The sequence below is a fragment of the Brassica napus genome, chromosome C6 (genome assembly GCF_020379485.1).
Source record: "Brassica napus cultivar Da-Ae chromosome C6, Da-Ae, whole genome shotgun sequence".
In the NCBI taxonomy this organism is placed as follows: Eukaryota; Viridiplantae; Streptophyta; class Magnoliopsida; order Brassicales; family Brassicaceae; genus Brassica; species Brassica napus.
The window spans coordinates 34,587,248-34,600,965 of NC_063449.1; positions in this window are offsets into that span (position 1 = coordinate 34,587,248).

Here is a 13,718-nt window from a genome sequence, read left to right on the forward strand (position 1 = left end):
ATCCATAAAATCTTGATTTAAAAGAGAAAAAATATTCAGAAATTTACAAAAATACCACATTCATAATACTATTTTTCTGTTTACATTAACCGTTTTTACCTTTACTTGTAAAAGAGAAAAAATACGTTTATAACCCTAGGGTTAATATGATTTATGGATAATTATGACTTTTTATTTCTCATTTCAATATATCAATTTTTTTCTGATATTTTTTTTGGTATGTTCAATAGTTTAAATTTAATTGACTTTTCCCACTGTTATTTATATTTACTAGAGCTTCATAAACTCTATAATTTTTATTATACAATAAAGATATCTACCTATATATAAAACACCTATAATCTTTCCTTGTTTTCGCCGCGGCCGTAAACTCGCGTTGCGCTTAGCACCGTCGCGATTTGGTGCAATACAGTCAATTAATCGGATATTTTTTAAAATAATCGTTTTTGAAAGTTGTGTTCAAAATCACATACATATGTGTTATACTTGATATATTATAGTTAAAACCTACAAGAATAGCGGAAAAAAAACAATTGAATCGAAAAGCAAAAAAAATGGCGGCTGTAACTTTGGGAGAGAAAGTGCAGGTCTACGTTGAAGACAAGGTCGTTTTTGTCATTTTCCTATTAATTAACCTAAAATTGGAACAAAAATGCTTGGTAATTTACTCAATCCCGGGTACTAAGAAGAATATAGGAAGCCAATAACCACTAGACTGTGGGCCATTTATGGGTGAAACTCTACACAAAGAATATATTTAACCTTAAACTACTCGCCGATTAATCCACGTACAATATCCGATTAATTGATTCGACGCTAGGTTCTATCCGACAACACACGTTGCGTCTAACGAGTTTCCGAACAAGGAATTTTTCTAATTAAAATCTCTACCACAAGAAATCAAAATATGATGGGTAAATACATATACTTATCAAGATTTTAGAAATTCCTTTTCTATAGAATCAGTGTCTCTTTTTTTTTTTGTCAAAAAAATCAGTCTCTAAAGTTTCTTAACAAGATACAAAAATCGGGGTTTTGAAAAATTAGGTCAGTTCAATTTGTTTTTGGGTCGGGTTCAGATAGATCTGATAAAATGGCCAGACTGACTAAAGAGTTTTTTTTTTTTTTTTTTTGATAACTCTGGTATCTGTGCAGCCACATTTCAAACTATCCCTCCAAAAGGGGTCCAGCGCCCCAACGGAAGGGATGTTAAATCCGTTGTGGCCAAGGCTCGAACCCGGGTGGCGGGCAGTACAGCTGTACCTCCTTTACCACCAAGCTACGAGCGCTTGGTTATTTCTTTTTTTTTGAACCGATTTTATTTATGTTTTGGTTACAAAATATGTACAAATCAAGTATTTTAAAACCGAAAAACCAATTTTCTGACTAAAGAGTTTTCCCGGTTCGGTTTTAAACACGACATAGGCATTACACTTTTTCTTTTCATTTTTGCATTATAACCCCAGTAAATTTCTAGAAAATTTACTCATCAGTTGTGAAAATAAAAAAATGGCCACGAGGGTCGAAAGTGAGAGTGACGGAATCTCCGCCGCCGTAAGAGGCCCTAGCCACCGCTTCCGTTCAAACGACCGTTCTGATTTCATCAGCTCACTACCCGACGCGATCATCCATCACATCCTCTCCTACATTCCGACCGAGTACGCAATCATAACCTCCGTCTTGTCCAAACGATGGAAGAATGTATGGTGCGAAACCCCTTCTCTCTCCTTCCATTGCCACACATCAGATCGTCCTGATTCCATAAGCAAAACTCTAGCCACCTTCACGGCTCCCAAAATCAGGAGCTTCCATGTTGCGCAGCAGGGAAAACTTAGTATGATAAATAATTTTAATGGTCACATCATTGCTTGATTGGATTACATATTTAGTAGAGAAAATTACTAGAATTTATAAGAAAAGTTGGTTAACATCTTTTAAAAATTACTAGAATGTTTACATACCCATAGTAAATGACTGTAAGGACTTTTGGTTAGTTTTTTTTAATTGAAATTATTTTTAAATATTAAATCCACATCACTAATTAAATATACACATCATCATAATAGAAACCAAACCGTCTCTTCTTCATCATAACTACATAGAAGTAAAAAAAAAAACTAACTAAGAACATTGTCTTTGTCGTCCCGAAGAAGGAACCGTCGAAGAAAGAACCGCGAGGATACTCCCACTCTCCGTCATCGACATTGTCTGTGTTTACTTCCTCTTCCTCGAACTAACTCTCTGTCGTGATACTCTGTTTTCTCCGTTATCGTCGTGCCCGAAATCGTCGTCTTCAATCGTTTGTACGAAATCGTCTTCGCCGCCGTCTTCGCCGCATTCTTATATACGAGTTTGTTTTTTCCGGTAGGATATCGCGACGTTATATATTATATTTTGTTGCGACTGAGATAGGGGTATGTTGCGGCTGTGATATGGTTTTGTTGAGGGTTTTGTTGTGTCTGAGTTAGGGTTTTGTTGTGACTGAGTTAGGGTTATTTTATGGCTGAGTTATCGCTGTGTCATGACTAAGTTAATGTTATGTTGTGGGTGAGTTACTTTTATGTTGCGGCTGAGTTACTGTTATGTTGTGGCTGAGTTATTCAAACATTTTGTGGCTGAGTTATTGTTATTGTACGGATGTGTTATTGTTATCTTGTGGATGATTTATTGTTGGGTTATATGATCAGATGGATGTTGCTGAAGTTAAATCACGGGATTACCCTCCAAGACTTTACCCTGAAGGGTTTTCTAACCTGGAAAAGAAAGATATTAATCACAATTTCCGTCTAGGAACTTTCCCCCACATTAGAGAAACAATTGGACTTGATGTGTGGGAAGAACTGGTGAACTCTCCCATTGGAGTAGTTGCTAGGTTAGCTGGACGCGAAAGCGTATGGTCTGGTAGGACCGTACACTATCTACTACGTAGACAGCTGCGAGTACATAAGAAGGAGATATGGTGTCTCGTGGTTGATGAGGCTATCAGGTTTAGCTTGCTCGAGTTTGGTGAGATCACTGGGTTAAACACATGTCCATTGCCAACAGAAAGGTTTGAACCTGATCAATACAAAGAGTTTTGGGAAGAGTTGAAGGTGCCGCTTGGGATAGGACCCAAGTTAGATGAACTGAAGGAAGCATTAGCGTTCTGTCCGCTTTGGAGTTTTGAAAAGCGTAAGTGGTTAGGGCTGCTACTTCTTCAAGCCATGGGAGTCTATTGTTTGCATCACAATTCAAGGATACCTTTTGAAAGTGCAATAAGGGTATTCGATGATGAAGCCATGGGGTCGTATCCATGGGGTCGGACTCCATACAAAGTTTTCATTGACTCTATTAAAACATTGGCTCCAGAAGGAGGGTCATACACAATAAGCGGCATGACCGTCGCATTATTGATTTGGGTGTATGAATCCGTCGCCTGCTTCGGTGAGAATTTTGGGAGGATGGTGAATAATGAAGACGTTCCGCTTTTGCGATGGGGTGGAAAGCGTACATGTGCATGTTTTGATAACTTTTTGGCTGCCGAAATCAAAGAGCATGGCGAGGTAAGGTTTAACGCTGAGTTTTTAGTTTTTTTTATGGCTGATTTATTATATTTGATGGCTGATTTATTATTTTGATGGCTGAGTTATGTGTTATAACCTGGTGTTGCATGTGCGTGTGAGGAGAATGGTTTTGAAGGACTCAATTGAAGAGATGTTTCCTAAATGGCTGGGTGAACCTGACGACCCACAACTCGTTAGCTTGATAACATACATACATGCATGTAGATTTGTGAAAGGTTTTTGGGAAGTGCATGGGAATACGCAGGGTAATGCGCAGGGGAAGGGGAATGAGAAGAAGAATAAAATGAAGGGTGGAGTTTCTTCAGAAGCCGAGCCACCCACTAAGAAGCAGAAGAAAGTCAAGACACAGAATGAGTCTGAAGTTGCTGCAGCGGGAAAGGGTTCTAGCGAGAAGGAAGGTAGCAAAGATTTGGAGTTGGAGAACAAAGCGACTCTGAGGACCATTGTGAGTATTCAGGATAATATTTCCAGGAAATTTGAGCAGTTTAACTCACGGTTGGAAGCTTACGAGTTAGACCGGAACAGACCATTGATGGACCAAAAGACCATTGATGACAGCGTGAAAGCTTTAGTGGAGGAGCGTCTGAAAGTTATGGGAGTTAGGAAAATTCCCGAAAACAATGATAACACCTCTCCACCATCAGTAGATAAATCTTTAACGTTGGCATCACCGCGGGTTCAAACGAAGCAGAAATCTGTCAATAGTCCAGCGTTAGCTGTGACTCCTGGTAAGGTTTTTGGAAAAAAAAAAGAATTTAGCTAAGGAGCTTGATAAGGAATCAGGGGTGAAAAGGATTTTGGTTGAGGAGTTTGGTAGTGTCGCTAAAGCTACTGATCTTGATAGTCAACATGTTGATTTTGTATTAGTTTCTCCTTCAAAAGCTACTAAGGATAATAAGGTTCCAGCCTATGGACGCGGCTGCAAGGGCAACCGTATTGTTAAGGGTGAGGAAGCCGATGAGAAGAAAAAGCAGCGTAGGCAGATGCTGCGCATAAAAGGAAGGAGATGGCTGAGGCTAAGAAAAAAGCGGCTAAGGCTAAGAAAAAAGATGCAGGGGCTAAGAAAAAAGAGGCTGAAGCTAAGAAAAAAAGGCTGATGGTAAGAAGAAAAAAGAGGCTGAAGCGATGAAAAAAGAGGCTGAGGGTAAAAAGAAACAAGACGCTGAGGGTAAGAAAAAAGAGGCTGAGTTAAAGAAGAAACAAGAGGCTGAGCTAAAGAAGCGAAAACATGCTGAGTCAAAGAACAAAGAGGTGACTCCATCTGGAGAGGACAGTGTATTTGCTGATGTGACTGACGAAATTGTGGGGGGAGAGAACGAATTCGCGCCGGAGTCTGACGTCTTTGGATCTGAACTGGTTAGATCTGCCATAATTAAGGAATATCGGGAGAAAAGTGTTCAGTTAACTCCAAAAGGGTTTTCAAAGGCGGCAGTTTCTCCACCAGCAGTTTTTCCGTACGTAGGTGAGAATGTAACGACGTGCATGAAGAAAAATGTTACTCCTTCATCAGTAATATATGACCCTCTAGCACCTGTTGATCCGGTGCTACTCGAAAAACTGATGCAACACATTAAGGGAATTCCACCCAAACTACCAGCACCAGCATATAAACCAGCAGTCCTCTCCGCTGATCATGAGGGTGATTTCTACAGCATACTCATTCATGAAAGACTGTAACCGGAAAAGGAATATGGATGGATGTTTGATAATGTAAGTCTTTAGTGCGGCTGAGTTATATATTAATTTTATTATATTTCGGCTGAGTTATATATTTGATTACGGCTGACTTACAGATTCTTTTAGTACGGCTGAGTTATATATTATATTACGGCTGACTTACATATTCTTTTATTATATCACGGCTGACTTGTTAATATTATTTGTGTAGCATGTCGTTGCGTATTTGAACGTCCTCATTAAAAGGTCCATGTGAAATCCCACTCCATTCTGGTCCAAGCAGATTGCCTTCATTGACGTTTGGTGGTAAAGTTTTTTGATTCACGATTTCACTCAGTTCAAGATAAAACCTAGTATGTTCAATTTCAAAGGCAATGGTTATGAAGATATGTTAAAGGGTAAGCTTCCCGAACACTGTCCAACAAACTTGAAATGGTATGAAGATGTGGATCACTTGTACGAATGTCTTCAAACCGACAGAAATTACTGGGTTGTGTATCATGTGGATCTGAAGAAGGGGAAGATTGATTGCTACGCTCCAATCTTTGGAGAGGCAACACCCGAAAGTGAGCAGAGAATTCTAAATTCATTTAAACCGCTGACGCACATGATTCTGTATATGTTGAGTGATCATATTCCTACCAATATCCGAGCCCCTAGTAAGAAGAAGTTCTCATTCAAAAGGAGGAGCAAAAGGTACACTCCACAAAACACCCAGATTGGCGATTGTGGGGTGTATTCGTTGAAGTTTGTGGAGTGTCTAGCGCTTGGTGAAACGTTTGATGGGATAAACGATAATTCAAGGTTTACGGATGAAGATGCCAGCAGAGATCCTCGATGAAGAAGGAAATTCTGTGATGAGCAGTTGGCTGGCTAATTGAACTTGTGTTTGTTATTTTGTACTTGACTTATGTTGTTGTTTTGTACTCGACTTATGTTATTTTGTACTTTATTAAGTATTTGACTCAGTCTTATCGTTTTTATAACCCAGCCGTGTCGTATATGTGTAACTCAACCTTACCCCAAACATACCCTAGAATCGTAAAATGTTTATATAACTCAGTCGTATCGATTAGTATAAATCAGCCGTTACAATATTATAACTCAGCCATACCTCAAACATACCCTAGAATCAAAAAAAAAAAAATGTTTATACTTTAAAATGTTAAATTGAAACTCCAATTATAAATTTGAAGTGAATATATAATCAACTGAATGTGTTTTCTTTATTGAATTTACGAGTTTAGAATCAATCATGATCTTGAGGTATATGTTATCTTACAATTACTCATAAACTTAACTGATATATATAAGGTGTGAGCATAATTCAAAACTCATAAACTATTATTGTGTTATTTATTATGAATTTTTGTTTCTATAATATTTCTTGCACCATAAATCCAAATTTCAAACCTAAAAACCCAAAAAAGCAAACCTAAACCCTAAATAAGCAACCCTAAACCCTAAACCCCATTTACTAAGTCAGTCGTAAATTTTAAAGTAACTTAACCGTAAAGTGTAACTTAATCTTGACGTTTGGCGGGAAAAAGATAATTGATTCTTGGGAAATTTTAACTCGAGACGTTTGATGTTCTGTACCTCTCTATATATTGTCTCCTCTCTTACACCTTTCTCTCTCTAGATAAAACCTAAACAATATCTCTCTATCCCCATCAAAAGTTATGCCGATTCTTTCTGGTTATTCAACGATGTTAGAGAACAGTGTCAATGCGATACTAAGCTCTGCAAATCGTGAAAACCTTCCTCTTCTATACCCTGGTCCGGGAGAATTGCTTGACACAACCAGTACTATATGGTTCAAATTTTTAAGTCATCTCTCCCTCGTCATCCCGTTGATTCTTGCAGAAGGATGTGTTCATGATTGACCGACATACCGCGCCATTCCCGATCATTTTAAGGAACGCTGGTTTCTTCAACTCACTGTAAGAACTGTTTGTCCAGTTAAAATGACAACATAGCGTCGCTGAGTTATTTTTATTTTGTGTTCTCAACAATTTTGTAATCTTTTTTGTTGTATCGCAAAAATACGTGGGATCGAAGGCATAATTTGACACTTTGGACACATTTTAATCTTGTGGCCAGAACGCTATTTCATTGCCAGATGCACCATTTGAAGAGAACTTGGGCAAACGAAGGCGACAAGCCTCTGTGGATGTTAACAAGAGTTTGGTGTGATCTCGTCCACATGTTTGAAGAGTTTGGTCCTTACAATTTTGGTTTCTGAAAGTGATGCCTTGTCTGTATTTTGATTCTGATAATTTCGGTTCTTGAATGTAAACATGTCGAATTCAAATTTCTTTTATATTAAGTACTATAACTCAGCCATAATGTGAATATAATTCAGCCGTATCTGTTAAAATAACTCAGCCAGAACGTATAAGGTAACTCAGCTGTGAATGTTAATTAAACATAAACCCAGCCATAAGTGACCGAAACTCAGCCGTTATTAAACTAATGATAATTCATCCATAGTAAAACATAGCCAAAACCCAACTGTGAATGTTAATATAATACATTTCTAATGGGACGTTTCCGCTTGCTTGATTGGACTGAGTTGTCGATTAATTATGGTGTGTGTGGAAAATTCGGCTCAAACATAATATCAAAGCTAATTATTAAGAGTTTGAAATACACGGCTGCCACACATGTGTCGAGGGATTTACAATATCGAGACATTTAAATATTATTATATTAAATAAAAAGAAAATAAGTAAACGACGTCGTTTCATCATGTCGTCTTCTTACTCACCCTAATTCCATTTAATTCCATTTTGAATCTGAAATTGTTTTGAGAATCAAAATGTCTTCTTCATCCTGCGTTTCAAGAAATTCTTACAGACGACGTTTGAATGCGGAAAGAGGAACGCCGAAACAATGTTGGTGTGGTGAACCATGTTACATTTCTACATCTGGAACCGCTACAATAGGCCTGGCATTTTACCCGGACCCGAAGACCCGACCCGGAACCGACCTGAAAATACAGGTTCGGGTCCGGAACCGGAACCGAGAATTTTACCCTATTGGGTCTAAAGATGGAGGACCCGTGAGTAGCAGGTTCGGGTCCAGAACCGACCCGGGACCCGATCGGGTATTTTAAAAACCGAAAGTCGGTAGACTTAATTAGTCTTGAAACCAGATATAACCTTTAGTCCTTTACACTTTCCCTCGTGTATTGTTTCCATTAGCCAAAAAAACGATTGAGAAAAGGAAATTGGAGTATATAAACCATAAATCCTAAAATCAATCAAGCAGATTACAAACTGGAATCAGAAAATCCAGTGTATTCTTTTCCATCAGAGACGTCTAGAAATCGATCTCAGGTAACCCTAATTCCTTTTTTTTTTGAGTTTACTCAAGTCGAGCTTGACTTGATGTGTAATTGCGTATAATTGTTTTTTGATTGAGTTTGTTGTTCAAAATTGTTGTTCTGTCCTATCCTTTTCGTTCGATTTTTTTTTTGGATCAAAATTCGAGTTTGCTTATGTTTTTGTTCAAGTTCGACAATCGACATGACTTTTGTTTGACTTTGACTTGATCTCCTTTCTGTGCCTTGCTGGCTTGCTTTGTCTCTATATGTTTAAAACTTTTAAGTTATTATGGTTGCTACTCTTTGTCGATTACAGGGGATCAAAGACACGTAACTTGAAGTGATTATGCTGTTTTTCTGTTGATTCTTATTAATTCATAATAATATTTTATATTGAGCCATGAAAGAGTTATAGTTTGTACTTTGTTCTATTTTTTTCCCTCGACTTATGCTTAATTTCTTTTGATGTTTTCATTCTTGTTTGGCATGCTATGATATGAACTTATGTTGTGGCTTTTGTTTTGTATTGTAGATGGCGTCTTGTGATAATCCAGATGGAATAGATGAACATAATTATGGTGGTGATGATAATTCAGATAGTTCAACTGCAGATGAAGCTCAGACTCCAAGAACTCGTACTAAAGGAAAACGTAAAGAAGCAGAGGATGGCAGTGGTTCAAAGTCAAGAAAGAAGAGCAAAACTACATCATGGGTTTGGAACCATTTCACCAGGAAGAAAGATGACTGCGACAAAGCTTGTTGCAGCCACTGTGGCAAAGAAATGTCATGTCCAAGCAAATCTGGAACTTCTAACATGAGGAAGCATTTGAATTTAGCATGCAAGGGTTACCATGTGTGGCTAGCTGCGAACAAATTTAAGAAAGATGGTCCTGAAGATGATAGTGGTAATGTCAACTTGTGTAAGGTATCAGACACTGTTGTTAGGGAAGCTACAAACGAGATGATGGTCATAGGAGAATTACCTTTATCCTGGGTAGAGGGTTTGGCTTGGAGACATTTCACTGATAAGATAAAGCTCGGCAATCCGCATTCTCGGAGAACTGCAACACGCGACATTGTTGAGATTTATGTGCAAAAGAAAGAGGCCATGAAGAAGCTACTCGAGGAGAACAAGCAGCGACTCTCTCTGACTACTGATATATGGATTGCTCCTCATACTGGTGCTAGTTACATGGTCATTACAGCCCACTTCATTGACTCCTGGTGGCAGTTAAAGAAGCTGATTATAGGATTCAAGAATGTGTATGACCACAAAGGAGCAACGATCTCTAAGGCTCTTCTTGAATGCTTAGAAGAATGGGGCATCAAGAGAGTGTTCAGCATCACCGTCGATAATGCCACTGCTAACGGTTCAGCGCTGAGAAGGTTTAAGGAAAGTTTTATGGAAAATGGAGCTGATGCACTGGTTTTAGGAGGTCGTTACCTGCATCTTCGGTGTGCAACACACATTCTGAATCTGGTTGTGAAAGAAGGTCTGCTAGAGGTTGACAACAATATAGATGCCATTAGAAATGGCATTTACTTTGTGAGGTCTTCTACACAGAGACAAATATCCTTCGGATGCTGTGTTGAGTCAGGAAAGATTCAAAGAGGAAGCTTACCTTTGGATGTGAGAACAAGATGGAACTCCACATATCTGATGCTAGAACAGGCGATGAAGTTTAAAGTGGCCTTTGACAAAATGGAAGCTGAAGACAGGCCCTATAACGACTACTTCAATCAAATAGTGGATGGGGAAAAGCGCATTGGACCACCAACAAAAGAAGATTGGGAAGCTGTTAATAGGTTAGTGCAGTTCTTAATCATCTTTTACAAAGCTACATTAGTTTTGTCAGCCTCAAATACAGCCTGTGCACATAAACTATATCATGCAATCTACACTGTCACAAGGAACATTAGTTTATTAAGCATAACTCCAGGCCCTGATGAAATATTAAGGTCTAAGGCTGCTGCGATGAATCGGAAATTAGGAAAGTATTGGTCTCCATTTGTTGAGAATGTTGAGATGAATAAGATGATCATTGTCGCTGGTGTTCTTGATCCAACCAAGAAGATGAAGTTTGTAGTTAAGTGTTTCGAGAAATTGTATGGAGTAGGCAGTGTTGAGGTTACACTTTTGACTAATGAGACAGAAGACATCTTGAGAAGTTTGTTTGATGAGTATAATGAGGCTTCTGGTGGTCAGTCTGTTCATAGTCAGTCTCAGTCTCATGGAACTTCATCTCAGTCCCAAGAACAATTTGTAGAAGAAGTATCTCAGCAAACCGTACTTGGGAATGGACTAGCTTATGAAAGCATGAGTGACATCTACTTTGAGCTTGTGAATGAAGCAGGGGTTCAAGAAAAAACAGATGAGCTGGATATGTATTTGAAAGAGAGTGTGGAGTACCCAAAATTAATTGATTGTACTGAGTATGATGTACTCTCATGGTGGAAGCTTAACAGTCCTAAGTTTCCAGTTCTCTCAAGAGTAGCCAGAGATGTACTTGCAATGCAAGTGTCTTCAGTAGCTTCCGAATCAGCCTTCAGCACAAGTGGGCGTGTCTTAGACCCAAGCAGAAGCTGCTTGACACATTTTATGATATAAGTCTTGATGTGCACAGAGCAGTGGCTCAAATGTGAGATTAAATTCAAAGGAAAAGGAATCATAAAGAAGGAACAAATGCTTTCTGAGTTAGAGAATCAAGATGAGCTTATGAGAGGTAATCAAGTCTACTAGCTTTATTTACTTTATGCATTTTACTTTGGATTACTAATCCTGACTTCTTCCATTTTTATTTTGTAGAATTTGAACCTATTTTCAAAAAGGTCTAGTAAGTGTTTTGTGCTTGTATTTATCAAATTTGAACCTATTTTTTGCTCTCGAGTATCATTCTCTTATACATTATTTATTGCTAATGTTCAGATGATCTGATGACGTTTGGATTTTGGAGTCTTGGACGTTGGACTTGGTCTGGAACTTCATTGCTTCAGTTGCAAACTGGCTTTTATTTTTATGTTTTTGGATTGATGATCACTTCTCTGTTCTGTTGTTTTATCTTTGATAATTGATACTTTGATACTTGAGTGTTGAGAGTATGATATTATGATCTCTGTTTTTCTTTTGTGTGTTTTGAATGGCAACTTGATCAGGTTTTATATTTATTAGTTATGATTATGGTAATATGGTTACTGCACTACTGCAGGTTTTCAGATTGTATTTTGTTATGGTTATTGCTCGTTTTCAAAATTTCAGGTTTGGCGGTCGGGTAAAATTAAAGATTCATGGGTACAAGTAGATCCGAAACACATATTTTAGACCCAAGAATATATAGAACCGACCCGAAAAAATCAGGAACCGACCCGAAAATGTGCCATCTACCCGAACATGGACCCGAGATACTTGGACCCGACCTGAAACATTAAAGAACCGAAAAAAAATCGGGTATTAATGGGTACAAGAAAAATGGACCCGAACCAACCCGGACCCGACAAGACCCGACCCGGAACCGACCCGAATTTTTAAAAGTACCTATGTGGGTCCAAATCTCCAGGACCCGAAGGACCCGGACCCGAAAAGAACCGACCCGAACCCGACCCGAGGACCCGGATGCCCAGGCCTACGCTACAAATCAAGAAAGATTGTACTATTGCTGCGGAAAATGATATAATAAGGTTCGTTTTGGTTCTTATTTCGCATGTTCTGTAACGTAATACTTAGATCTGGTTATATTGTGAAAACATAGACATTTATTCAAATGGGCGGATGAGTGTTTGGTTGAAGAGGTTGAGGATATAAAATCACTGATAAGTGGCATGAACAAAGACATCTCGGAATTCAGACTTAACGTTGATCAGTTGGAGAAAGAGATTGAAGTAATGAAGACGGCGTCTGAGGGATTTTATTCAAAATCAAACACAAAATCAAACATAAAAAAGAGAATGTGTGACAAATTGCCTTTGTTAAAATAAGTAAGTTATAATCATCAATCCAATAGCTAACTATTGTGAGATGTGGTTTGAATCATATCATGTGGATCATGTCACTAGAGTTTTATCTTATTTGGTACTCAAGTTTTTTATATGTGATTATTGATTAAGAAGAGATTCATTGTTAAATACATGTTAATCAATATTTCTATACAATACTAATGAATACTACAATGGCCATGTTGGTCTCAAAACTAAAGATCATGTTGTTGAGAAGTTGTTTGAAATGATATGTACCGCTTGATCACAGTTCTATATAGGATAACCTAGGTGTTAATCACATTGCATTATCAACTAAACACTGGAATTATGTACTATTAGCAAAGTTTTTTTAGTGATGTTTTTCATTTGTGGCATCAACATAGCAAGGATGAGATAGAGTATTTTCAGGCTTGGTGATCTATGGGACTGCTATGACGAGCTTAGTGTGTATGGCTTCGGATCACAAGTCGACTTAAAAAATGGAGAAATCGTGTCCATGTTAGCTTCATTATCAATCAGTTGTATTTGTGGTTTGACAACAAAAATGTTCATGGCAGATTTCTAGATGTTTAGGACGATATTTGTGTTGCAGGAAAGATAATGAAGTGGTTTAGTCTGAGAGTGGTAACGGTTGGAGTGATAGTGAGAGCGAGATGTTGTTGTCAAGATCTAAGAGCAATGATTCAAGAAAAGCATGGGGGTGTTGCTTTCTTTGAAGATTTTGATCCATATGGCATGCTATCTATCGCCACGAGATAGACTTGATTACCTTGACTTTTAAGTTCATTGAAATAGATCCACCATACAAGCGGTTCCCTTACCAAACAAGGTTCTCTTCTCTTCCTTGATCCTTAAGTAACCACTCTCTTTTTTATGTTTGATTTTGAATCAAAGTCTGCTTGATTCTTCTTCTTCAGATAAACGAACTGGCTGAGAAGTATCCTGGACTTATGACCTTAGGGAGTGTCGATATGTCTCATGCAAGTTGGATGGCTGTTACGTGGTAAGCAAGCAATCATGAGTTAGTACAATTCTTGAACTATTGGATTGATAAGTGTGATTGTTTTATGAACTAGGTATCCGATATATCACAGTCCAACCTGCAAGAACGAGAAAGATTTGACGACATGCTTCTCAACTTATCATACATTGTCTTCCTCTTTTCAAGGTATGTATGA